This window comes from Phyllobates terribilis, unplaced genomic scaffold (genome assembly GCF_046119375.1).
Source record: "Phyllobates terribilis strain yellow unplaced genomic scaffold, ASM4611937v1 Scaffold_12__6_contigs__length_324123572, whole genome shotgun sequence".
Taxonomy (NCBI): Eukaryota; Metazoa; Chordata; class Amphibia; order Anura; family Dendrobatidae; genus Phyllobates; species Phyllobates terribilis.
Genome location: NW_027362772.1, coordinates 10,207,271 through 10,234,557, shown reverse-complemented (window position 1 = coordinate 10,234,557; position 27,287 = coordinate 10,207,271). Strand labels below are relative to the sequence as shown.

The following is a 27,287-nucleotide window of genomic DNA, read 5'->3' as shown; positions in this document are numbered from 1 at the left end:
CCCTAATTTTGCATTATCATAAGGGTAGCAGGATAAATTGCACCATGAAATTTGTTGTGCAATTTCTCCTGAACACGCCGATACCCCAAATGTGTGGGAAAACCACTGCTTTGGTGTACGGCAGGGTTCGGAAGAGAAAGGAGCGCTGTGTTGGCTGGGATAGGCAGCAGACACCATGTCACATTTGAAGAGTCGCTGACATGCCGAAACAGCAGAAACCCCCACAAGTGACCCCATTTTGTAAACTACATCTCTCAAGGAATTCATCTAGGGAAGTAGTGAGCATTTTTTATTTTTTTAATTTATACCATTGGGCAGTGAAAAAAGCATAATTATATTTTTACCACAAAAAAAAGTTTTACCCTCAGATTTTACATTTTCACACAGGGCAATGGGTAAAAATGGTGCCGAAATGTGTCACACAATTTCTTCTAAAAGTGGCAATACCCCATAGGTGGCTGTATCGTACCACTTAGCCATACGGTGAGATCTGGGAGGGACGGAGCACTATTTGACAATTGGAAAACAAATTATTGTAGAATAGGCATTTGGATTTGGGAGCACAAAATTTTCTGAATTTCTTTTGGGGGGCAAGGGCCATTTCGCTTTTCCAGAGCCTTTCTGCTACCAGTAACTTGGAAGTCCCTTATATTTTTAACAGATGACGGACCTGAGTGGGGACTAGCTTTTTTTGAGGACTGAGTTGAAGCTTTTATTGGGAACATTTTACGTAACATTTATCCGGCGCTCTAGGCTGAGCACTTACATCGGGGTTTCCATCTAAATTTCCAAGTGATGTAATTCAGATGAAACCCCTGCGGGATCCATTCACTGTAATGAGGCAGCAGAGTTACTCTGGACTCCGTCTGGCCTCTGTTTAGTGGTGTCCTTTTTTTCAGAAGTGCACAAAACTGAGGCCAACCGCACTTTTATGCACGCCTAAAACAAATGACACCGTGGGATCACCGGCCAGATGGCATCCATAGTGGGCTATATCTGCCTCATTACAGGGAATCTTCCGTCATGGGTTCCGGCTGAATCACGTATTTCAGAGATTTACACGGAAACTCTGGCGTAAGCGCTCAGCGTAGAGCGCAGGATAAATGTGAGCAGAGCCTTACTGCGATCTTTGGGAGACATAATAAACAAATCAGTAGCAGGTGAAGAATTGGTTTTATTTATTTTTTTACGCCGTTCCTAGCGTGATATAACTGATTAGATTACTTTATTCTTCGGGTCGGTGCGATTACAGCGATACCAGATTTATATCGGGTTTTTATGACTGACAGCTGTCACACACTAAAAGACGCTTTTTTTTGCAAAATCTAGTTTTTGCATCACCATATTTTGAGAGCTATAATTTTTCCATATTTCGGCCGACAGTTATGTGATGGCTTGTTTTTTGCGGGACGAGTTGACATTTTTATTGGTACCATTTTTGGGTACGTGACATTTTTTGATCGCTTTCTATTCTGTTTTTTGGGAGGTAAAATTAACAAAAACCAATTCAGGAATTGTTTTTTGAGGTTTTTTTTATGCCGTTCTGCGTGTGGTAAAAGTGATCAGGCAGCGTTATTCTTCGGGTCAGTACGTTTACAGCGATACTACACTTACTGTATTTTTTTTATGTTTTGGCACTTTTACACAATAAAACAAATTTATAGAAAAAAATATTTTTTTTGCATTGCTTTATTCTGAGCACTATAACTTTTTTATTTTTCGACTGATGGAGCTGTATGGCGGCTTGTTTTTTGCGGAACAAGATGACGTTTTCAGCGGTACCATTTTTATTTCTATTTTGCTTTTTGATCGCATTTTTTTCCACTTTTTGTTTGGCGATATGATGAAAAAGCATATTTTTTTGCTCCGTTTTTTTATTTATTTTTATTACGGTGTGCACAGAAGGAGTTAATTAGTGTGACAGTTTTATAGCTCGGATTGTTTCGGACGCGGTGATACCAAATATGTGTACTTTTTTTGGTTTTGTAAAAATATACGGATTTATTGGTTTAATATTTTATTTATTTATTTTTATTTATTTTGTTTTTATTTTTTTTTAATAGTTTAAAAACTTTTTTTTTACTTTTTGTTTACATTTTTACTTAGTCCCTGTATGGGACATTAATTTTTATTTTTCTGATCACTGATCTCATGTAATGTAATAGACATATATTACATTACATTACATGAGATCTTCCCTGTTTCAGTCAGTCTCCTGTCTGGCTCAGCTTGCAGGCTGAGCCAGACAGGACACCATATATGGCAGAGCTGGAGGCGGTCATGTGACCTCCAGCTGCCATAGCAACCCCAGGTCCTGGAAGGAATCGGAGGTCTTCGGAGAGGTAAGTAAGACGACCCCCTCTCCTCCTGCTGTCTCCTATATGCCGCGATCACTATAGATCGCAGCATATAGAAGACAGCAAAGGGTTAACATCACTGGGACCTGATCTAATCAGGTCCCGATGATGTTCCCTGTCAGAGCTAACGCTCTGCACCGGAATCGCAGCACTTGCAGCACCCTGGGGGTCCTGAGCGCTGCGAGACCACCCAGCGTTTTTCAACGTCCGCGCTGCACAGAGCCCAGGCAGCGCCGACGTTTATGTACAGTGGGCGGTCGGGAACCGGTTAAGAGACAAGTTAGTGCAGGACTTACAGGCTTGAGCTGTCTGGCATCATGAGGGTTAATACTGTTTCTTTTTCCAAGCTGAGATGAGGCAGTAATGGCTCCAGAGCAGGATGATAAGACTTTCGATAAGAAACACTGCATACCAGACATGCTGACGGAGGTGGAGGACCTCAGATTAACCTCCGATCTTGTCTTTTTTTCCCATATCGGACGTCATGTTTAAGGCCGGAAATTGCTTATAATTCCCCCAGGAACACGGTCTGAAGAGAGTGCTCTCATTTGTATGTCCAGGCCATGTCTTTCCTGTTGATTTTCAATACGTCCAAAGGCGGTGTTGATTGGGAGCAGGATTGTGTGATGTAATAACCTTATGTGAGCCCCAGAAACGCGAGTTGTGACACCAATGGAACAGCGCCACAACGGGAGGTGCGTATGAGTGTTTTTATTTTAACAAGGCGAAACATGAGGAATGAGAAGGCGTTGTACCAATAGAAGTGGAAAACCCCTTTAAGAAGATACAGTTTTCGGTTAGAATTGAAATAGGCTTCTCCCCTGCGTGACTTCTCTGAAGTTTATTAAGAGTTGATTTCTATGTAAAACATTTCCCACATTAAGAACATGAAAATGGCTTCTCGCCTGTGTGAGTATTTTGGTGACTAAGAAGTGAGGATTTCTTCACAAAACATTTTCCACATTCTGAACAGGAAAAAGGCTTCTCCCCTGTGTGGGTTCTCTGGTGTATAACAACATCTGATTTCTGGTTAAAACATTTCCCACATTCTGAACTGGAAAAAGGCTTCTCCTCTGTGTGAGTTCTCTGGTGCTTAACCAAATTTGATTTCTGGTTAAAAAATTTTCCACATTCTAAACAGGAAAAAGGCTTCTCCCCTGTGTGGGTTCTCTGGTGGCTATCAAGAATTGCTTTACGGTTAAAACATTTTCCACATTCTGAACAGGAAAAAGGTTTCTCCCCTGTGTGAGTTCTCTTGTGCTTAACCAAACCTGATTTCTGGTTAAAACATTTTCCACATTCTGAACAGGAAAAAGGCTTCTCCCCTGTGTGAGTTCTCTGGTGATTGACCAAATTTGATTTCTGGTTAAAACATTTGTCACATTCAAAACAGGAAAAAGGCTTCTCCCCTGTGTGGGTTCTCTGGTGGCTATCAAGAATTGCTTTACGGTTAAAACATTTCCCACATTCTGAACAGGAAAAAGGCTTTTCCCCTGTGTGAGTTCTCTGGTGCTTAAGCAAATCTGAGTTCTGGTTAAAACATTTCCCACATTCTGAACAGGAAAAAGGCTTCTCCCCTGTGTGAGTTCTCTGGTGATAGACCAAATCTAATTTCTGGTTAAAACATTTCCCACATTCTGAACAGGAAAAAGGCTTCTCCCGTGTGTGAGTTCTCTGGTGATTGACCAAATTTGATTTCTGGTTAAAACATTTCTCACATTCAAAACAGGAAAAAGGCTTCTCCCCTGTGTGAGTTCTCTGATGTCTGATAAAACGACTTCAATGTAAAACATTTTCCACATTCTGAACAAGAAAATGGCTTCTCTCCTGTGTGGGTTCTCCGTGGTTATCAAGATGCGCTTTCTGGTTAAAACATTTCCCACATTCTGAGCATGAAAAAGGCTTCTCCCCTCTGTGAGTTCTCTGATGTCTGATAAACCTTGATTTCTCTATAAAACATTTTCCACATTCTGAACAAGAAAATGGCTTCTTCTTTGTGTGACTTCTCTGGTGATTAACAAGATTTGATTTCTGATTAAAACATTTCCCACACTTGAAACAAAAAAATCTTCTCTCCACTGTGTGAATGTTTTGATGCTTAAGAAAACTATTTCCACATTCTGAAAGTGAAAATGGCTTCTTTTCATTAGGAGTAGTTTGTTTTTTAATGCCTCTTTTGTGACTTTGATTTTCCTTAGTAGTCGGTAATGAATCAGAAGACAGGACCTGTTTCATAGGATCAGATGACAGATCTTTCCTGTGAAGGGATGATGGTAAATCTGGAGTAATGGCATTCACTTCAATTGTATCCTGTGGGATCTCAAGATCATCTGATTTAAAAACTGAAGATGTCAGCTGTCCCTCTGATCTCCTGGTACAGTCATCTGCCAAGAATAAAGCCAATTATTATTTATGAATAAAATATCCTTGAATTATATATTTTTTAACATTTCTACTTAAACTGTAAAATAGCAACTCATGTAAAAAATATTGAATTATTCACCAAGACAATGACAGTTCACAGTGTAATAGAAAACCTCATAGCATGAACCAGTGGAGCGTGGTGTTCAACTGTTTGTTCATTCTGCCTCCCAAATATGGAATAAGAAGCCACCAAACAATGTTATGTAGGTGAAAATAATACCAATAAAAACTTCTACTCATCTCACAAAAAACAAGTCCCCACTCAGGTCTATAATTTGTCAGTGGAAATACAGAGTTTTTCACATGATTAGTGGCTCAAAGGCTCTTGAAAAGCAACTTTGTTTCTATAAACCAATCCAGCAATATCCGCTCTCCCAAAGTCAAATCTCCCCCTCACTTCTGAGCCTTGCAGTGCGCCCAAACCACATTTATCATCCATGTATTTGGCATTACTACACTGTGTTCCAAATTATTATGCAAATAATATTTTCTCAGATTTTCCCAAATTACCTATATGAATTGCAGTCATTATAATTTTCCAGTCAAATAACTATTAGAGTACAATTGAAAGGTTTTTGTACAAACTGCCTATGATAACAGGATATTTTTTAAAAAATAAAACACTCAAACTGCACTCAAAATGCATATTCCAAATTATTATGCACAGCAGAGTTTTCAACCTTTTCATTTTAATAAAGAACAAAAAAATGGTCATTTTTGAAATTATAAGCATTAGCAGGTTATTACAAACTGAAATCAAACAGTTTTCAACTCAAAACTTTATTCTAGGTGATGTTACATTTGCACATAGGACCCCTTGTTCGAAAGTAGCTTCTGAACTCTCTCGTCCATTGAATTTGTCAGGTTTTGGATGGTTTCTGCTTCAATTGTTTTGCATGAGGACAGAATACCCTCCCAGAGCTGTTGCTTAGATGTGAACTGCCTCCAGCCATCAGACACTCCTTTTGATGATGCTCCAGAGGTTCTCAATGGGGTTGAGGTCAGGGGAGCATGGGGGCCACACCATAAGTTTGTCCCCTTTTATGCCCATAGCAGCCAGAGATGCAGATGTGTTATGTGCAGCATGAGACGGGGCATTATAATGCATGAAATGATCTCGATGGTCCAGATGGATGAAATGGAGGATGGCTGGTTGATGGACACCCCATGCAAACACGGCTACGGCGCTAACAAGGAGGAGATGGAGTAATGTTTTGGGCTGGAATCATGGGGAGAGAGATTGTCGGCCCTTTTAGGATCCCTGAAGGGGTAAAGATGAATTCCATAATGTATGTTGTGTTTCTCCAACAGCACTTCCTTCCATGGTTCAAGAAGAAGAACCGTGCATTGTGCAGCAAGATCATTTTCATGCATGATAATGCCCCGTCTCATGCTGCACATAACACATCTGCATCTCTGGCTGCTATGGGCATAAAAGGGGACAAACTTATGGTGTGGCACCCATGCTCCCCTGACCTCAACCCCATTGAGAACCTCTGGAGCATCATCAAAAGGAGTGTCTATGATGGCGGGAGGCAGTTCACATCTAAGCAACAGCTCTGGGAGGGTATTCTGTCCTCATGCAAAACAATTAAAGCAGAAACCATCCAAAACCTGACAAATTCAATGGACGAGAGAGTTCAGAAGCTCCTTTCGAACAACGGGTCCTATGTGCAAATGTTACATCACCTAGAATAAAGTTTTGAGTTGAAAACTGTTTGATTTCAGTTTGTAATAACCTGCTAATGCTTATAATTTCAAAAATGACCATTTTTTTGTTCTTTATTAAAATGAAAAGGTTGAAAACTCTGCTGTGCATAATAATTTGGAACATGCATTTTGAGTGCAGTTTGAGTTTTTTATTTTTTTAAAAATATCCTGTTATCATAGGCAGTTTGTACAAAAACCTTTCAATTGTACTCTAATAGTTATTTGACTGGAAAATTACAATGACTGCAATTCATATAGGTAATTTGGGAAAATCTGAGAAAATATTATTTGCATAATAATTTGGAACACAGTGTATAGTGAGAAGAACCCACTTCATTTACAGTGTGTGTCTCCTGGAGCACAATCTGGGCACTAGGTGTTGGGCAATAAAATGGCCTATTTGTAATGTTCACTTTGAAACATCTACTGTGTGCTAATTTTCGGAAAGTGACTGTGGAGTCAAAATAGTGACAACTTCTAAAGATTAATTGAGGGTCATAATTTTCAAAATGGAGTCAATATATGGGAATTTCTACTGCTCTGATTTTCTGACATTTTGTATGGTGTGGTGTGTCCCATATCCTCTGGGACCTGCTCCTGCGACGTCTACTTCTGTCACCAGGTGCTGTCCTATTTATTCTGCAGGCGGCGCTGGTGATTGAGAAGACGTCGGGACCAAAAGTTCTGGGCGGCACAGGCTCTGTCCAGCTACTTAGATTAGTTTGCATGGAACCAGTAGTACCATCCAGTCTGGTGGTATGGGTGTGTGTGCTGTCCAGCTGAAGTAACCTGCTCCCTGCTTCTGGCAATTGGAAAGCACCGCACCCTACTAAAGCTGGAAGCATATTGCTGGAAGCTGCCAGATCCAGCCTTGTTCTCCTCTGGTTCAGTCCTCTGTGCTCAGCTCCCAGCTTGTGTATTTGGTTCCTGTTATGACCTCGGCCCGTTTACTGACTATTTTTGCGTATTCTGATTTTGTACTTTCTCTGCCCTCCTGGTTCTGGCTACAGGACTATTCTTCTTCCCATCACACTCCACAAAACAGCAAGTAACACTATGGCCCAAGCCTAGGAGTATCTGTGTAAGTCAAGATCTGTAAGGAAGGATTAAAGGGTAATGGGCAAAACTGTGACTACAAATAATAACACCGACTGAAACGATCAAGCTGAACAGTCTTCTTCAGAAAAAAAAACTTCAGTCTGTAACTGTAACTACTAGGTAGTTAAAGACTCACATAGGTGAGGCAGGCCGATCCAATGCCAAATAAACTATCATTAGTGTTGAGCATTCCGATACTGAAATATCGGGTATCGGCCGATATTCGCGGTATCGGAATTCCGATACTTAATTCCGATACTTTTACAATATCGAATACCGGAATCGGAAGTTCCTATAATGCCTGCGCTCTGCAGTGTCTCTGAAGGATGACAAGCTGGATGGCAGCGCTCAGCTGCGATCCAGCCTGTCATCAGAATGTCATCCCAGCATGGGAGAATTCTCCTGATTGTTTAAAAGCCGGAGGGCGGTAAAAAGCCGCCGGCTTTTAAACAATCACACAGCCCCATACTGCTTCCCCGCAGCCTCCCACCCCGATCCTCCACTCCCTTCGCCACCTCCCATCCTGATCGTAAGTTAGGACCGGGCGGGGAGCGCAGCACCAAGGAGCGGGGAGCGAAGGACCCGGGCGGGGAAGCCGGCAGTGAAAAGACTTCACCGTCGGCTTTCCCTTTCTGTGCTGCGCTTTCCCGCCGGTTATTTCAAATGACCAGCTGAGGTATCAGGTGATGCCGATCAGCTGTTCATTTGAAGTAGCCGTGGTGCCCTCGGAGGGTTCATGTGAGTTCATGCTTGACTGCATTGCATGAACTCACATGAACTTTCCCACTGTCGCACAGGTCAGCCTCACCTCCCAGACCATCAGCCCCATCATGATTGGTGTGTGCGGGGTGTCTGTGCGATGTCTGCGAGTGTGTGCGGTGTCTGTGCCATGTCTGCGGGTGTGTGCAGTGTCTGTGCGATGTCTGGGTGTGTGCGGGTGTGCGCGATGTCTGCGAGTGTGTGCGGGTGTGCGCGGTGTCTGTGCGATGTGTGCGGGTGTGCGCGGTGTGTGCGGGTGTGCGCTGTGTCTGTGCGATGTCTGCCGGTGTCTGCGTGCAGGCAGACATAGGCTGATGTGACACTACTACTCCCATCGGCCTATGTCTGTCCCCCGTCCACTCGTGCCAGCAGGATCAGCTCGATGGGAGCAGTAGTTCCCATCAGCCTGATCCTGCTATTTAAATTGCCCTACTGTGTCCCCAATAAATTGTAAATACATGTCATTGGTGGCCAGTGGTTACCTACAATAAATTAGTTCATACATTACCTGTCCCCGCCGATCGCCACCTAAAATAAAGTAAAAAATAAAAAACTACACCTATACTCACCTAGACACCTAATTCCCCGAAGCCATCGATCTCCTGTAATAAAATATAAAATAATAAACCACAACCTTATCCTTACCCCTCCGTAGTAGTCCACGAGTGTCCCACGATGATCTCCAGTTTAGAGCAGCCACATAGAATGTGACCGCTCTGAACCGCTGCCGCCGCTAGAATGTTGGGGCCGTAAAGCAGCCCCGTCATTGCATAAGCGGGTTCGCCGGAGTTCAGGCAGCGCTGCTCCGGTTAGCTCCTTTACGGCCCTGCTGTACCGTGAGAAATTCCCACGGTACAGCAGTGCCGTAAAGGAGGTCTCCGGAGCAGCGCTGACTGAATGCACTCCGGTGACCTCAGTCAGTGGCTCCCGCTGCCGGGAGCGGACGTGTTCCCGGCAGTGTGAGCTTACAGCAGCCATGACAGCTGTCACCATCTCCAGATGTGACAGCTGTGCATGGGAGATCAGCGCAGGAACGTGGACAGGTAACTATTTTTTCTTAGTAAACTAAGAATTAAATAAAATTGTGTGTTTTATTTCAAATAAATTATTTTTTTCTGGGTGTAGTGTGTTTTTTCTTTTTAACACTTTGTAGGTTAGTAATGGGGGTGTCTTATAGACGCCCATCATTACTAACCTGGGCTTCATGGCAGCTGGCGCTGACATGAACCCCAGCCCTATTACCCCCTGCCACCGCACCAGGGCAGCGTGGAAGAGCGAGGCTAAGTGCCAGAATTGGCGCATCCTATCATCCTACAGCTGACGGCTGGTGTTTCTAGCCTGGGAGGGGGCCAATATTCATGGCACCCTTCCTGGGCTATTAATATCAGCCCCCAGCTGTCTGCCTAGCCTTTGCTAGCTATTAAAATAGGGGGGACCCCACGTCATTTTTTTGGGGGGGGGTCCCCCATTTTAATAGCTAGTAAAGGCTAGGTATTCAGCTGGGGGCTGATATTAGTAATCTGGGAAGCTCCGGGGGTATTACCCCCTTCCCAGGCTTCAAACATCTGCCCCAGCCGTCTGCTTAACCTCCGCTAGAGACTAAAATTATGGGGGATCCCACGCCAATTTTTTTTTAAATAAATCCTTTATTTTAACACTAAATGACACTTGAGGAGTTAAGATGCAGTCCCTAAATTATTATTTATTTTTTAATTAATTTTTCCCAAAAATTTTGACGTGGGCTTTGCCATATTTTTGTATGCCAGCCAGGTACAGCATCCAGCTTCAGCGTGAGAATTCTCCCACGCTGTCAGTGACGTGCATGAGGTGAGGTCATGTCCAATGAACTCGGCTCACCTCATGCACGTCACTGACAGCGTGGGAAAATTCTCCTGCACTCAGCGCTTCAGCGTGAGAATTCTCCCACGCTGTCAGTGACGTGCATGAGGTGAGCTGAGTTCATTGTCGGCTCATCTGCATGCCGTCACAGAGAGACACTGAGGAGCGCAAGCATGCCTGCGCTTCTCAGTGTCTGCGGGATGACAGGCTGGATGGCAGCGTTTTGCTGCGGTCCAGCCTGTCATCTCGATGTAGCAGAGCTGAAGCTGTCGTGGGATCCATGGGAAGGTAAGGATGAGGTTGGTTTATTATTTTACTTTTATTGCAGGAGATCGTTGGCTTCAGCTGGAATGGGCGTGATGGTAAGTATAGTTTAATTTAGAACAATAAAGAATTGTGTGTTTATTTCAATTAAAGGACTTTATTCTGGGTGTTTGTGTTTTTTTTTTAACTTTGACTATGGGGTTAGTAATGGGGGTGTCTTATAGACGCCTCTCCATTGCTAACCTGGGCTTGATGTCAGCTGGCATTATAAGCTGACATCAACCCCAGCCCTATTACCCCACTGCCACCGCTACAGGGCAGTGGGAAGAGCGAGGTAAGTGCCAGAATTGGCGCATCCTATGGATGCGCCATTTCTGGGGCGGCTGACGGCTGGTGTTTCTAGCCTGGGAGGGGGCCAATATTCATGGCACCCTTCCTGGGCTATGAATATCAGCCCCCAGCTGTCTGCCTAGCCTTTGCTAGCTATTAAAATAGGGGGGACCCCACTTCATTTTTTGGGGGTCCCCCCTTTTAATAGCTAGTAAAGGCTAGGTATTCAGCTGGGGGCTGATATTAGTAGCCTGGGAAGCTCCGTGGGTATTACCCCCTTCCCAGGCTTCAAACATCTGCCCCAGCCGTCTGCTTAACCTCCGCTAGAGACTAAAATTAAGGGGAACCACACGCCAATTTTTTTTTAAGTAAATCCTTTATTTTAACACTAAATGACAAGTACAGTAATCAACACTGTCACTGTACTTCATATATATGTGACTGACATGTTTCTATCTATCTAATCTATGTATGATTCTCTATTCCTTCTATTCTAAATTGTCGGGTACCGCTGCTGAATTGCTGGCCGGCTTTCTTAAAGAGACGGTGAATGAAAACACTATTATTTTTTTTAATAAATCCTTTACACTAAATGACAAGTACAGTAACCAACACTGTCACTGTACTTCATATATATGTGACTGACATGTTTCTATCTATCTAATCTATGTGTGAAGCTCTATTATTTCTGTTCTAAATTGTCGGGTACCGCTGCTGAATTGCCGGCCGGCTTTTTTAAAGAGACGGTGCATGAAAACACTATTATTTTTTTTAATAAATCCTTTACACTAAATGACAAGGAAAGAAAGGGTTTATTTTCATTCCGATATTAGTGTCCCATTGACTTGCATTGGTTTCCGGTATCGGAATCGGCGATATCCGATACTTTTTGAGTATCGGTCCGATCCAATCCGATACGATATTTCCTGATATCGGAAGGTATCGCTCAACACTAACTATCATACAGAATGAACATGTAAAAAAAATATAACAATAAAAATATATGTTACATCCCCAACACCAATGTATGTATGAAGGGAGGAATCCAACACTAAACCGGAGTTGCATTCATTTATGGTGGACCATTGGAGCTACTATGAGTCCTGACCAGAAGAGTAGAGAAAGTATTAGTGACCCCATTTCAGGAGAGATTGTGCAGGAATCTGAATTCTTTAAGATTGAAAACATAATGGAATTGATGACGTGGAGTGAATCCATGAAACCAGGGCTCGAGCCATGCCACCACATCTCCTGCAGGCGTGATGTATATGTATATTACAGCAATCAACCACGCACAGCTTAGAGAGATATCATGGCACAGGTGTAATGTTATTTATGTAGTTTTATCCCAATCCTGCTTGAAGTTATTCAGTTTTAAAAGAAATTAAAAAGTCAGGATAAAGGGAAACTCCGTTGTTATTGTACAGAAATTCACACTTGGCCCTCACTGCACATTAATATTGTCGATCATAAAAGTGAAGTTTGGCCAGAAAGACTGGACCTGGTCTTGTAGGGACTATATGAGAACATTCAGCAGCACAGAAGGGAGAGAAGGTAGATTCATCCAATAAGATATCAGGGATCTAGGAAGCCAACAGCATCATTACCCTCCGCTTTCTCTTACAGGTCCATCAGAATATTTTCCTTCAAGTGATTTTCTCACTTGTCAGCACTTTCTACGTACGCTGTCATTTGGCTTTGTAGTTTACAGATCTGGGAATGTAACGGTCAGCGTCTACTAATCCCAGGGGGTAGGTGGATCCTCCAGGTTGTAAGTTCTCTAGAAAAGGGGTGTTCAATGCCCAAATTCATTTGAACAGTTTTGTGTGGAGAAGAATGTTGTGGTCTAGAGGTAAATTGGTGATCACACGATTGTGTACGCCCAGACTGCACCACCGATAAAGCAGCCACAGCCGGTGACTGAGAAGAATCTGTGCATTCTCTGCATTTAGTGGTTACTACTCACCTGGGTAGTCATATGTAGGAATCTCCTCCTTACACCGCTCATCACCCCTCACATATGTCTCTGTAGTATTAGTATGGGTCAGATCTTCACCCTGAAACAAATATTATAAAAGTCACAGACAGATGGAGAAGTCCCATCTATGATCACCTCTAATCCTGCCATCTCCACCGTTCTCATTACACAAGTATAAAATATATAATACTGGTGGATAAAACAAGACTGAACACAAGACCTTCACAGCCGCCTACACATCATAGGGGAGATCTCATGACACCTTCTCTCCATCTACCTGATGATCCTATGGAACATTGGGATCTTCTTGTTTACAGTCCTGTTGAAGAAGAGGACGGGGACATCTCTCTGGTGTTGTCCTCTTACTGGATAGATCTGGAGGAAACACATACAGGGACTGAATTCATTCTTTACATACAGATAATTATAGGCCGTGTGTATTCAGTCCTGTCTATTACCTGGTGATGTGAGGGGCTGGGGAACCTCCATCATGACGTCCTTGTACAGATCTTTGTGTCCTTCTAAATACTCCCACTCCTCCATGGAGAAATAGACAGCGACATCCTGACACCTTATAGGAACCTGACACATACAATGATACCGTCATCCCCTGATCCCTTCATAGCGTTACTGTATAATTTCCCAGCAGTGTCACCTCTCCAGTCAGCAGCTCAATCATCTTATAGGTGAGTTCTAGGATCTTCTGGTCATTGATGTCTTCATGCATCAGGGGAAAAGGTGGAGGCCCCGTGATTAGGCTCTTTGGTCTTCCACATCCCTCAGAAGCAGGGTCCTGACAGCTCTCACTAGAGGTCTTCTTCACTACTGTGTAATCCTGGTTATGGAGAGACACATTAATAAATCTCACTACAGACATTTCCAGAGTCCTCACCTCTCCAGTTCTGTCCATCTGTTATTCCCATAGAATGATGTAATGTGACGTCATCAGAATCTCTCACCTCTCCAGTAAGCCGGAAGAGGATCTCTAGGGTGAGGTGTAATATCCTCTCCGCCATCTTATCTCTGTCCAGATCCATCTTTTATGGATCAATTAGGAAAATTCTCTTATATAGAAGATCTTCACTGAGAGGATCCAATATTGTAGGGATCTGAATGAGAAGATGAGCAGATGTAACATCATAAAAATCCTGTGTAATAATACAATTACTGGAGACAATAAGGGGAAACATATCAGGAGATTTATTATTTTACAGTGTTTAGTTTTATTCTTTCTTCCTCAGAGTCTCCATCTGAATACATTTCTCATAGACTCACCTTCCATAACGCTAATTCTCATCTCCTTTACCAACATTGGAATTGGCATTAGCAATACTGCAGGAGATATTCATTACACGTGACATGACAAAAAACTACTTCATGATGAGGACGATATCTTCATCTTCTACTACTGTTCTAGAAACATATTTGGCCAGAGTCCATCACTGACTACATCATCACCGACCGTCTGTATGAATGTTTCCCGTCTTCCCCGGAGTGTAATCTTCTATCACGTTAGATCTCATGCCTGATTCACACACAGAAGTTTGAGGCTTTTATAAAAGCTTTTTTGTTTGCACAAACATCGCAGACAGAAATTATTTGATACCAAGGCCTCCATGTACTATGCTTTATGGAGTTTATTTTTGGCCTTAGGCTTTCCAATATTACAAGAAAAAAAGCAGAAATTAAAATGTTTCAAAAGAAAATTGGCACCAACAATTCTTGTAAAAAGAAAAAAACATAAGACACATTTTTTTATTTTTTAACACGTTAATTTGTTTAAAAAAAAACAACTCTTTTGGGCACCAGAACATAAGTTACATTTTAACGCTCCCATACAAATTAGACTAAAGTTGCATGAAAACACTGATTCAGGGGGTTTGATCGACTATATAAAGTATTTGGGGGCCTCCCGACAGATGATGTCAGAGCAGAGAAGGATCTGGCATCCTGAATTTCAGAGGCTAATCCATTTGTTTTTCCTGTAGATAATCCTCCGCTAGAGGAGTCTGGAGGCGACCTCAGGAAAGCTGGAATATTTGTGTATGGGGGAGTCTGGAGAGATAGCCGTCAGCCAAATGACCGTTCAGCCAACACTTATCTCATGTGTATGGGGCAGTTAGTATTACACTGACAGGCAGTGATAATACACGGCACTACAGTAGTATAGTGCATCACCTGAGCAATCAGAGGCTTGTATGGTGTATGATCGCACTGAGGAGAGTTGTTTAAAAAATATTTAACCTGAAAAAAAATATCTCAGTTTTAGCAACAAGAAATATCTGTCACTAGGGAAACCAGACTCACTGCACAATGTTCATTAAGTCACGTCCATAATAACCTTCTTATACTTTGTTGTCCTTTACACATCCTCTACACAGTGACGTAGATCGAAATCACAGTGTTACGGATCGGGGTGGTGGAACCTCTGTGCTGCGGTGCAAGGAGGGACCAGAGGGGGGTAACTAGGTATCAACTCAGAGCGACCAAGGTTGTACGGCGGCTCAATCGACTCCGTGACCAGAGAAGGACCAAGCAGAGGGACCAGGTGCTACTCTGGGCCAGACCTTGTATGAGAGCAGGTGACTCCCACGGGTCAGAAGTTAGGGACTGACCAGTATAGCAGATGGGCACAGCAGGCAGGCTGGTGGGTGATCCGGGTAGACGGACTGGCAGACTCAGCAGATAACAAGCAGGGGCCTCCAGGTAGGCACGGCAGGTAACAAACAGGAGCCTCCAGGTAGGTACGGCAGGTAACAAGCATGAGCCTCCAGGTAGGCTGGCTGGTAGGCATGGCAGGTAACAGGCAGGTGCTTCCAGGTAAGCAAGAGGGTTGGCAGGCACGGCAGGTAACAAGCAGGAGCCTCTAGGTAGGCTGGCTGGTAGGCACGGCAGGTAACAGGCAGGAGCCTCTAGGTAGGCTGGCTGGTAGGCACGGCAGGTAACAGGCAGGTGCTTCCAGGTAAGTAGGCGGGCAGAGCCCATAGACAGACTGGCGGACTGAACAGAAGACAGACTGTTGGACTGGAGAGTAGTCAGGCTGGCGGACTGGACTGGTAGTCAGGCTAGCGGGCAGGACTGGTAGTCAGGCTGGCGGGCAGGACTGGTAGTCAGGCTGGCGGGCAGGACTGGTAGTCAGGCTGGCGGGCAGGACTGGTAGTCAGGCTGGCGGGCAGGACTGGTAGTCAGGCAGGCAGCGGAACCTGAGGGCTGAAGCAGAGGTAAGTACACACTGCTACAACTTTGCTCGGGTACCTCCATTTTGGAGGAGGTGCCTTATATACGGGAGGTTCTCCGGCCATTAACCGGGGACTCCTTAGGACGGCGTGCGTCTTTATGAGGGAGGGAGCGTGCGCCCTAAGCACAGTGCCCGGAAAGCTGACGCGCCGGCAGCCGCAGCGGTAGGAGCGCCGGAGGACTCCGGGCGGGGATCGCGAAGGTAAGAGGGACGGCGTCTCTGCCTGTCAGGGGGCAGAGACGCCGATACTACACACAGTGACATAGCCATAGCTGAAATTAAGCCCCCCACCCCGAAGGGAAAAAATAAATAAAATATATATATATATAAAGACATGGACAGACTATAATTTTAAGGGTAGGTTAAGTGTAACATTGAGAGATAGAATATCCAAAAAAAAAAAAATCAAGAAAATCACATTGTATAAATTTGATAAATATATTTGCATTTTGCAGAGAGAAATAAGTATTTGATCCCTCTGGCAAACAACAGTTAATACTTGGTGGCAAAACCCTTATTGGCAGCACAGCGGTCAGACGTTTCTTGTACTTGATAATGAGGGTTGCGCATATGTCAGGAGGAATTTTGGTCCACTCCACTTTGCAGATCATCTCTAAATCATTCAGATTTCAGGCTGTCGCTTGGCAACTCGGAGCTTCAACTCCCTCCATAAGTTTTCTATGGGATTAAGGTCTGGAGACTGGCTATGCCACTCCATGACCCTAATGTGCTTCTTTTTGAGCAACTCCTTTCTTGCCTTGGCTGTATGTTTTGGGTCATTGTCTTGCTGGAAGAACCAGACACGACCCACTTTTAATGTCTTGGTGGAGGGAAGGAGGTTGTCACTCAGGATTTTACGGTACATGGCTCCATCCATTCCCCCATTGATGCGGTGAAGTAGTCCTGTGCCCTTAGCAGAGAAACACGCCCAAAACATAATGTTTCTACCTCTATGCTTGACAGTGGGGATGGTGTTCTTTGGTCATAGGCAGCATTTCTCTTCCTCCAAACACGGCGAGTTGAGTTAATGCCAAAGAGCTCAATTTTTGTCTCATCTGACTACAGCACCTTCTCCCAATATCTCACAGAATAATCCAGGTGTTCATTGGCAAACTTCAGATGGGCCTGCCCATGTGCCTTCTTGAGCAGGGGGACCTTGCGGGCACTGCAGTATTTTAAACCTTTAAGGCGCAATGTGTTACCAATGGTTTTCTTGGTGACTGTAGTTCCTACTGCTTTGAGATCATTAACAAGTTCCCCCCGTGTAGTTTTAGGCTGATCTCTCACCTTCCTCATGATCTAGGATAACCCACGAGGTGAGATTTTTACATGGTGCCCCAGATCGATGTCGATTCACAGTCATTTTGTATTTCTTCCGTTTTGTTACTATTGCACCAACAGTTGTCTCCTTCTCACCCAGCATTTTGCTTATGGTTTTGTAGAACATTCCAGCTTTGTGTAGGTCTATGATCTTGTCCCTGACATCCTTAGAAAGCTCTTTGGTCTTGCTCATATTGGAGAGGTTAGTCTGTCTGATTAATTGAGTCTATGGACAGGAATCTTTTATACAGGTGACTATGTAAGACAGACAGTGTCGGACTGGGGTGTCTGGGGAATTGATCCTCGGGGCCCACTCTACAGCTATATGCAAATACCTGTTAGCCGTTATTCCTGTTATAGTGGAGCGTCGACTGTAAATTGCAGGCGGCCCCTGAATCTACTGTGCACCACTATAACTAGGATGTACAAATAAGGTAGTTTGCATTAAAGGGGTTCTTTGGTTAAAGCAAGTTATCACCGATCCATGGGCTCCACAAGATAGGTGATAACTTATTGATCGCTTGGGTCAGAACATTGGAAAACGCACCTATCGGAAGAATGGGGAAGTTTTATCCCTGTCAGGACACTTATCCCCATTTTAAAATGCAGCAGCATCTGGGACGTCTGACCGCAGCCTCATACATTCATTTTGGGGCTTCCAGATAAAAACAAGAACAGCACCTGAGGGAATCAATGGATCAGTGGTCAAGTAACACATGAGCTCCAGTCTAATGGGAATAAAAACTCCACATTCTACCAATTGGTGCAGGTCCCAGTATTCAGACCCCCACCAATCAATACTTTATCACTTATCCTGTGGAGAGGTGATTACTTGTTTTCCCCGGAGAACCCCTGTAAGTGCATCTTGTTCCAAGTATTTAATCACTAATGGAAATAAAGAATCTTCTAATTAATATCAGAAAGAACAAATGACCGCCATACCCAACACAAACCACTATACCAACAGCAATAGTACCACATACAAGGGAGAAATACTGCCACACCATTACCAGACTACATATTACCACCACATAGTGACCGAATAATACTACATACAAGGGAGACATACAGTGACACCCGTGACCAGACCACATATTACCACCACATAGTGACTGAATAATACCACATACAAGGGAGAAATACCACCACACTGTGACCAGACCAGATATTAACAGCATATAGCATCCAGATAATTCCCCATCATTGCTCTCCCCCTACCTCCTCCAACATTGCTCTCTCCCATCTCCATCATTTCTCTCCCCCACCTCCTTCATCATTGCTCTCTCCCACCTTCTCCATCATTTTCATATTGCCATATCTCCCCCCACCTCCTCCATCATTGCCATATTTCCCCTACCTCCTACATCATAAATGCCATCCCCCCTCACATCCTCCATCATTGCCATATCTCCCCCTCCTTCTCAATCATCATTGCCATATCTCCCCCCACTTCCTCCATCATCATTGCCATGTCATATCTCGTACAGTCACTGTCAGTTTCACGATAGCCTAATTATTATTATTCGCTGCCACCACCGACCAAATTTGAAATATAACAGAGGCCTGGTCGGACGCCTGCGTTCTGGTAGTGTATGGCTTCGGGGAAGGGAATGACTACTGAGAAAAAGAAACAGGACTATTAAATTTTATATTTAATCCAAAATGGAGGCAGTGTTTAGGAAAAATGTGCAAAGATTTTACACAAGGGGACAATACAATACATATGCAGTTACACAAAAAAATAAGGATTAAAGAAGAAACATACTATAAGATCGCAGAGATGATTCAATATAGCTGGAGGGGAGACACTCCACTTGAGTCTCCAGAGACCACACACGGTATAGCTGCAGTCCATTTTTCTCCCCGGAGGGCCTCACAGCTCCGGGAAAATAAGCATATTGTTCCTTGGCTGAACCTGTCACTAATAATATGGGCCCCATTATCATCAGACGTATGGAACTTTAGTTATTCCATATTTTATTTTGGCTCCGAAAATCCTGCAGTTTGCAGATGGGGAATTGTCTTAGTTAACGAGCTGTGTCCTCCTCAGCTAGATGTAAATTGTCACAGGTCTGTGTCAGAGGAAAACACACTCACATGCTAATTGGGGTTTTAGCACCTTTCTTTGTGCCAGCATCTGTCCAAGCCACTTCTGCTGTGGTGATAATTTGCATACAGACAGATGGTAGATTATCAGCTCTTATATCCTGACAAATAGTATAGGGGAGGGGGAGAAGAAGAGGAGTCTGGGGGGGAGGGAATTCTTAATATTTTTCTGACAGGATCAAATACTTATTTCTCACTGCAAAATGCAAATAAATTTATCTAATTTATACAGTGTGATTTTCTTCATTTTTTGGGATATTCTATCTCTCAATGTTAAAATTAATCTGCACTTAAAATTATAGATTGTTCATGTCTTTGTCAATGAGAAAACTTTCAAAAACACCAAGGAATAAAATACTTATTTCCTTCACTGTATATAAATATATATATATATATATATATATATATATATATATATATATATATATATATATATATATACATATACACAGTACAGACCAAAAGTTTGGACATACCTTCTCATTTATAGATTTTTCTGTATTTTCATGACCATTAAAATTGTACATTCACACTGAAGGCATCAAAACTATGAATTACCACATGTGGAATTATAAAGGTTAACAAAAAAATGTGAAACAACTGAAAATATGTCTTATATTCTAGGTTCTTCAAAGTAGCCACCTTTTGCTTTGATGACTGCTTTGCACACTCTTGGCATTCTCTTGATGAGCTTCAAGGGGTAGTCACCGGAAATGGTTTTCACTTCACAGTTTAATAAGTGGGATTTCTTGCCTTATAACTGGGGTTGGGACCATCAGTTGTGTTGTGCAGAAGTCTGGTGGATACACAGCTGATAGTCCTGCTGAATAGACTGTTAGAATTTGTATTATGGCAAGAAAAAAGCAGCTAAGTAAAGAAAAAGGAGTGGCCATCATTACTTTAAGAAATGAAGGACAGTCAGTGCGAAAACTTTGAAAGTGTCCCCAAGTGCAGTTGCAAAAACCATCAAGCGCTACAAAGAAACTGGCTCACATGAGGACCACCCCAGGAAAGGAAGACCAAGAGTCACTTCTGCTTCTGAGGATAAGTTTATCCGAGTCACCAGCCTCAGAAATCGCAGGTTAACAGCAGCTCAGATTAGAGACCAGGTCAATGCCAAAAAGAGTTCTAGCAGCAGACACATCTTTTCAACAACTGTTAAGAGGAGACTTTGTGCAGCAGGCCTTCATGGTAAAATAGCTGCTAGGAAACCACTGCTAAGGACAGGCAACAAGCAGAAGAGACTTGTTTGGGCTAAAGAACACAAGGAAAGGACATTAGACCAGTGGAAATCTTTGCTTTGGTCTGATGAGTCCAAATTTGAGATCTTTGGTTCCAACCACCGTGTGATTGTGCGACGCAGAATAGGTGAATGGATGGACTCTACATGCCTGGTTCCCACAGTGAAGCATGGAGGAGGAGGTGTGATGGTGTGGGGGTGCTTTGCTGGTGACACTGTTGGGGATTTATTCAAATTGAAGGCATACTGAACCAGCATGGCTACCACAGCATCTTGCAGCGGCATGCTATTCCATCCGGTTTGCGTTTAGTTGGACCATCATTTATTTTTCAACAGGACAATTACCCCAAACACACCTCCAGGCTGTGTAAGGGCTATTTGACCAAGAAGGAGAGTGATGGGGTGCTATGCCAGATGACCTGGCCTCCACAGTCACCTGACCAGAACCCAATCGAGATGGTTTGGGGTGAGCTGGTCCGCAGAGTGAAGGCAAAATGGCCAACAAGTGCTAAGCATCTCTGGTAACTCTTCAAGATTGTTGGAAGACCATTTCCGGTGACTACCTCTTGAAGCTCATCAAGAGAATGCCAAGAGTGTGCAAAGCAGTCATCAAAGCAAAAGGTGGTTACTTTGAAGAACCTAGAATATAAGACATATTTTCAGTTTTTTCCACACTTTTTTGTTAAGTATATAATTCCACATGTGTTAATTCATAGTTTTGATGCCTTCAGTGTGAATGTACAATTTTCATTGTCATGAAAATACAGAAAAATCTTTAAATGAGAAGGTGTGTCCAAACTTTTGGTCTGTACTGTATATATACACACAGAGAGACATACAGTAGGGAAAATAAGTATTTGATACACTGCCGATTTTGAAAATTTTGTCCCACCTACAAAGAATGGAGAGGTCTGTAATTTTTACCGCACTTCAACTGTGAGGCAGTATCTTGAAAAAAATCCAGAAAATCACATTGTATGATTTGTACATAATTAATTTGCATTTTATTGCATGAAATAAGTATTTGATACAATAGAAAAACAGAACTTAATATTTGGTCCAGAAACCTTTGTTACAGTTACAGAGGTCAGACGTTTCCCGTAGTTCTTGACCAGGTTTGCACACACTGCAGCAGGGATTTTGGCCCACTCCTCCATACAGATCTTCTCCAGATCTTTCAGGTTTCGGGGTTGCTGTTGGGCAACATTGAATTTCAGCTCCCTCCAAAGATTTTCTCTTGGGTTCAGGTCTGGAGACTGGCTAGACCACTCCAGGACCTTGAAATGCTTCTTACGGAGCCACTCCTTAGTTGTCCTGGCTGTGTGTTTAGGGTCATTGTCATGCTGGAAGACCCAGCCACGAACAATCTTCAATATTCTTACTGAGGAAGCTCAAGACTGGGTTAATAACGGCAGTTAATTTATAGGGACCAATGAACCTAGGTCCCAGCTTCCAGGAAAGGACTTTCAACTTAATATTCCTGGTAGACAACCACACAAAGTCAATCACATTCAGGTTCAGACCTGGCAAGCCTTTTTTGTCAGCCATGAGTTTATACCTGTCTCCCATGATCTTTAAACTACTCAGCACCCCCCGCCACATAAAGGAGAGCTACGAAGCAAACCGTTCCTCCTCAGGAACTCCCGAAGTTCCTCCCCCACTAAAGGTGCCAAACTGTGGATGGTAACCGTATGCACCAAAGAACAGTGACCTGCCAGTGGATACTTGGAAGATGATTATTAATTGCAAATTCTGACAGCGGTAAGTAGGATGCCCAATCCTCCTGATTTTTGGAGACAAAACACCTGAGGTAGGTCTCCAAACTCTGATTGACGCGCTCGGTCTTAGGGTGGAAGGTAGAGGAAAAAAACAGCTGCACCCCCAGTCGAGAACAGAATGCTTTCCAGAACTTGGAAACAAACTGGTTCCCCCTATCGGATACCACATCGGAGAGAACCCCATGAAGGTTCACGATCTCATTTATAAACACCCGAGCAAGTGTCTTAGCATTTGGAAGTGCAGGTAATGCGACGAAGTGAACCATTTTACTGAACCTATCTACAACCACAAAGACCACTGTTTTACCTGCAGAAACCGGGAGGTCAGTAATAAAATCCATGGACAAGTGTGTCCATGACCTGGTAGGGATAGGTAGTGGAAGAAAAGTACCAGATTGCAAAATAAGAGGAGGGGGATATACATACCAACATTTATCGGAAACCAACAGCTACAAATTCCCTTCTTCGGTGGGAGAGCCACTATCCTCTCCCTCTGACGAAGGGAATACCAAAAGGCCAATACATCAGGCTGAGAAGGAATTGTTCGACTGATTGCGAATTTATACAGCAGGCTAAGGAAATGATAGAGAGGTCTAAAAGAAGGGGATACCCTGATTGGGTTTTGAGAAAGGTGTACCAGTTTGCTTTAAAACAAAATAGAGAAAATCTGCTCTCTCCAAGAACAAAAGACGATAATGAAAAAGGAAAAGAACTTATTAGGTTGATTGCGACATACGATAATGGTGCCCCACAAGCAAGGGTCATTATAGAAAAATATTCGGGAATTCTACCATAGACGAGGATTTGAAAAAAGTTCTCGGTACAAAACCACAAATCATGTTTCATAGAAACAAAACAATCGGAGAGAGGATTGTCAAAAGTAATTTTGTGCAATCTAAAAAGGACAAGTCTTGGTTACCAGGGAGACCGAATGGCTGCTACAATTGCAGCGGATGTGTGGCCTGTCTGAATGTTAAGACTACAAAAACCTTTATGAGTAATGTTACTGGATTGTCCTTTGATATTAGAAGTTTTATTAATTGCAGAACAAAACTTGTGATATATAAAGCAACATGTATTTGCAAAAAGGAGTAAATGCGGCGCCCCTGCTGCGCATTGGAGCCACAGATCCCAGAGGGGTGCATGGACGGATTTCTCCACAAAAGGCCCTCACAGCATACACACACCTCCACCCTACCGCCTCAGACCACCAGAGGGAGCCCGGATAGGGACGGATATATACTGAGGGTCGAGTTAGGCAGGGAGAACAAGGTCTATCAGGGAACAGATCAGAGCACAGTCTGCTCAGAGAACAGAGTTCCTGCTCACAGGCAGAGAGGGACAGAGTTCTCCATTCAGTTCCTGCAGGAGTCAGCTCAGTTAGGAGTGATTAGACTGCAGTGGAGCTCAGGTTAGTGAGCTTAAGGTGTGCCGACACCATAAGAGCGGTGAAGAAGCAGTGAGCTTCCTGCTAGTGTGTAGCCTAGTGAGGGCCCCAAGTAGGCCGAAGGCAAGTGGAAGGAGAGTAATATAGGGGGCAGAGGAGCTTTACCTGCTCACCCTAAACACATATAGCGGACACCGGGTCCGTGTCTGCAGGGATTCCTTACACCCAGCAGAGACAACCGGAACCCCTGGAAGACTTCAGATCCCAGGATCACCCAAGAGCTGCCAGCTACCAGAGCCAGGAGTCACGGAGGCCCTGCAAGCAGGGAGAGTGATCTCCAACCAAAGGCCCTACCACAAGATCAGCCGGTGCAGGACAGAAACCAAGTTAGGCCTAGCTCCAAGCAGGTCAGAGACTTACTAAACAAAGGCAAGAAACAGGAGGCCCTACACCCGCTTACTGAGGAGAGTCCTGATATGCACCCTTCACCCTACAGCGCCCCGGATCGTGCCTGAAACACCACCAGTAAAGGTACTGAAGTGAACTGTTGTGTGCATGCATATTCTTGCTCTGACCCTGCTGGGTCCCCTCTGTCCTGCATCCCTACCTCTACGCTGCCCTGAGGCCCTGCTCCACCTGTGGGGAGCTATACCATCTAAGCTGCCTGAACACCAGCCTCAGAGGACTGTCGCAGCGCTGGTGATCCTCACCAGACACCACAGGTGGCGTCACGAACATTTATAACCCCAACTTAAATTACCCTTTTAAAGAGATACACCAGGGTACGGGCCCGGGAGCCGACTACCGCGACATCCCCAAGAACAGGCAACAAGGCCCGGGCGCCGAGTACGTCCCCATCCCCTGGGTGCGTCAGTAAACAGGGAAGACCATACGAGAAATGAGAAGAAGAATAGGAGAGCATCTAAATGATATTGCAAACAATAAAGACACCCCTTGCTAAACATGTAAATTTCGTGCACGGGGGAGATCCGAAAGTTTTATCATTTACGGGAATTGATTGCATGAAAGTGAATAGTGGGGGGGGGGGCATGGACAGAATCCTACAGCAAAAAGAAGCAAGATGGATTTTCCGGTTGAACACCATTGCCCCTAAGGGGCTCAATGAGCAACTTGGCTATAGTTGTTTTATCTGAAAGGAGTATCTCCTGATCCCCACCGTACAAAATCCTCCCCCTCCTTTCACCCCGTTTGATCATGGAGGGTCCTATTACATTAGCCTGTCAAAATCAGATTTTTGAGCCTTTAAAATCTTGAGTGCCTTCAAAAGAAGGTGATATTTATATCCTTAAGGATTATATACCCTTAGGAAGAAGGGAAATTTATGGATAGATATATAATATATGACATTGTGGGCAACAGGTTGCTTAAAGAGTGCCTTCAGAATGAAATACGTATATTCAAATTATGTCTGATGAAGTTTGTATTTAAAGCTGCCAGCCTATCCCAAGTAGGAAGGAGCATCATGTGCGATTTGGATTGATGGTCACTATGGCAGTGGTAATCATTCAAAAATAATATGGTATATATGGGGACATGTGACCATATGTGGTTGGCCGTGTGACTGAGGCGTTTAGGCTGCCACGTGACCGGAAGCGTTGTGGAGTCCAAGGCCACATGTTGTAACATATGGCTGAGTGTAGGCGGCTGTAAAAATGGGGCTGCATTGCGTGATCGCAGCATGCCGGACGGCCAGAAATTATGTGATCGGTTATGTCACGTGTTTGTGACCTGCCGGGCGTCCGGAAATGATGCGGTCGGCGGTGTCACGTGGTCGCGGTGCGATCGGGTGAGACCCAGCCGTGTCATGTGATTGTGAGACTTCGCGCTGCAGGAAATGACATGTTTTGAAAGAGTGGGAATACATATAAGGTGGTCAAAATGGAATGAGTCTGATGAGAGCACTATTATGGGATAATGTATTTGAAAAAGGAATGGGTTTGATAGAGATAAACCCTGGAATTATAGCAACAAAAATATAAGAAGATATAAGCCCTTCCCGGGAAGTGACATAGGACTCCTGGAAAGGAGGGAAAGTAAACCTATTTACATACAGGAAGTGAGTGTGTGGGATTATCTCCCCATACATTTTTTGGAAAAATAGTGGAGGCAGCACTCTGCACGACTGTAATGAACACTCACTATTGTGAGCCTCATTGAATTTTTTGTTTTACTCACTTTGACACTTTATTGGCACAGAGTCACCTTCTCTCTTTGCATTAATTGTGCCTTCCGCAAAATGCTAAACTTACTCCCCTGATTAATTCTCCGTAAGGAGAAAGAAACGCTTCGGAAGGGTTTTTGTGGGATATGTTAGAAGGTACACATGGGTACTGCCCGTGTCGGAGCGGGAGCTAAACCCAGGGGCATGACAGAGGGGGGGCATCAGTCCTCAGAAAAAGATCGACAGACAGAAAATCCCGGATGGTGCCTAGATGCAAAATGGGTGAGAACCAGACATTTTCTTTCTATATTGCACAATAGCACTTTAGATTATGATTAATGTTAACAGTCAGGACTGGATATATTCATCCGGAGACCGTATCCTGTAAATATCTGCAATGAGTCTTTTTGAGTCCAGAGGTTAATAGGGGTTATGTTGATTCAGTAATGGATATATAGGATATAAAGTTTTATAAGTATAAGTGAAGGTTATGTTATAACAGAATCCTCTCTGCTGTGAGTTGTCCTTTTGTTTAGGAATTGAAGGACAAGTCCTAATAAAATGTCCCTTTTTCCCAGAAAAAAAATACTCTTTTTTTCTTGCTTATCTCAGGGGAGATGTATGATGTAAAGGCACCCCCTAACTGCATGGGTTCCGCTACCTCCCCCCAGTACTGGTTCACCTCCAGACCGCTCCCCCGGCAGAGGTACATAACCCCGACAAGAAGGTCCCGTAGCAGGTGGTCTCACCCGTCTATACCAAAGGCATCTATCAAGACGTATGGCCAACGACATGGCAGCCTCCAAAGACAGAGAGGAAGTAAGCATACACCTGCTCCAAGCTTTCGCAAGGAAACATGTGAATATCACCGGCACCTCTCTATTACAGACTGAGGTGCATGTGTCTAACAACCATGACACATGCAGCAGCACTAACATAGATGCCGAGCACGCCGCAAATACTGGGCGAGCACCCGAGCGTGCTCACCGAAAGGGTTAACAATACACGCTCCCTCATCACTAATGAGAACAATATGTTTCCTCCCTTCCTGTCTCCATAGTTGGGTCGTATGTATCTATTACAGGAAACATAACAGAAACCTTATGATTCTTATAAAGGGGCAACACAAGACCCCAAAACAGCCTCCGTGCTGAAGGGGTTAATGCCCCCTGCCCCCTGCCCCAGTAATGGGGGTCTCCACATACCTCCACCTGCAGAGCCGCCACCACATATATGGCTGTTGTGTGCGCACAGGAGCTGTGATGAGGTCACAGGAG

General features: G+C 43.9%; 1 pseudogene; it reads right to left on the bottom strand.

Moving 5' to 3' along the window:
• Positions 1 to 235: 235 nt before the first annotated feature.
• Positions 236 to 27,287, bottom strand: LOC141171894 (uncharacterized; annotated as a pseudogene).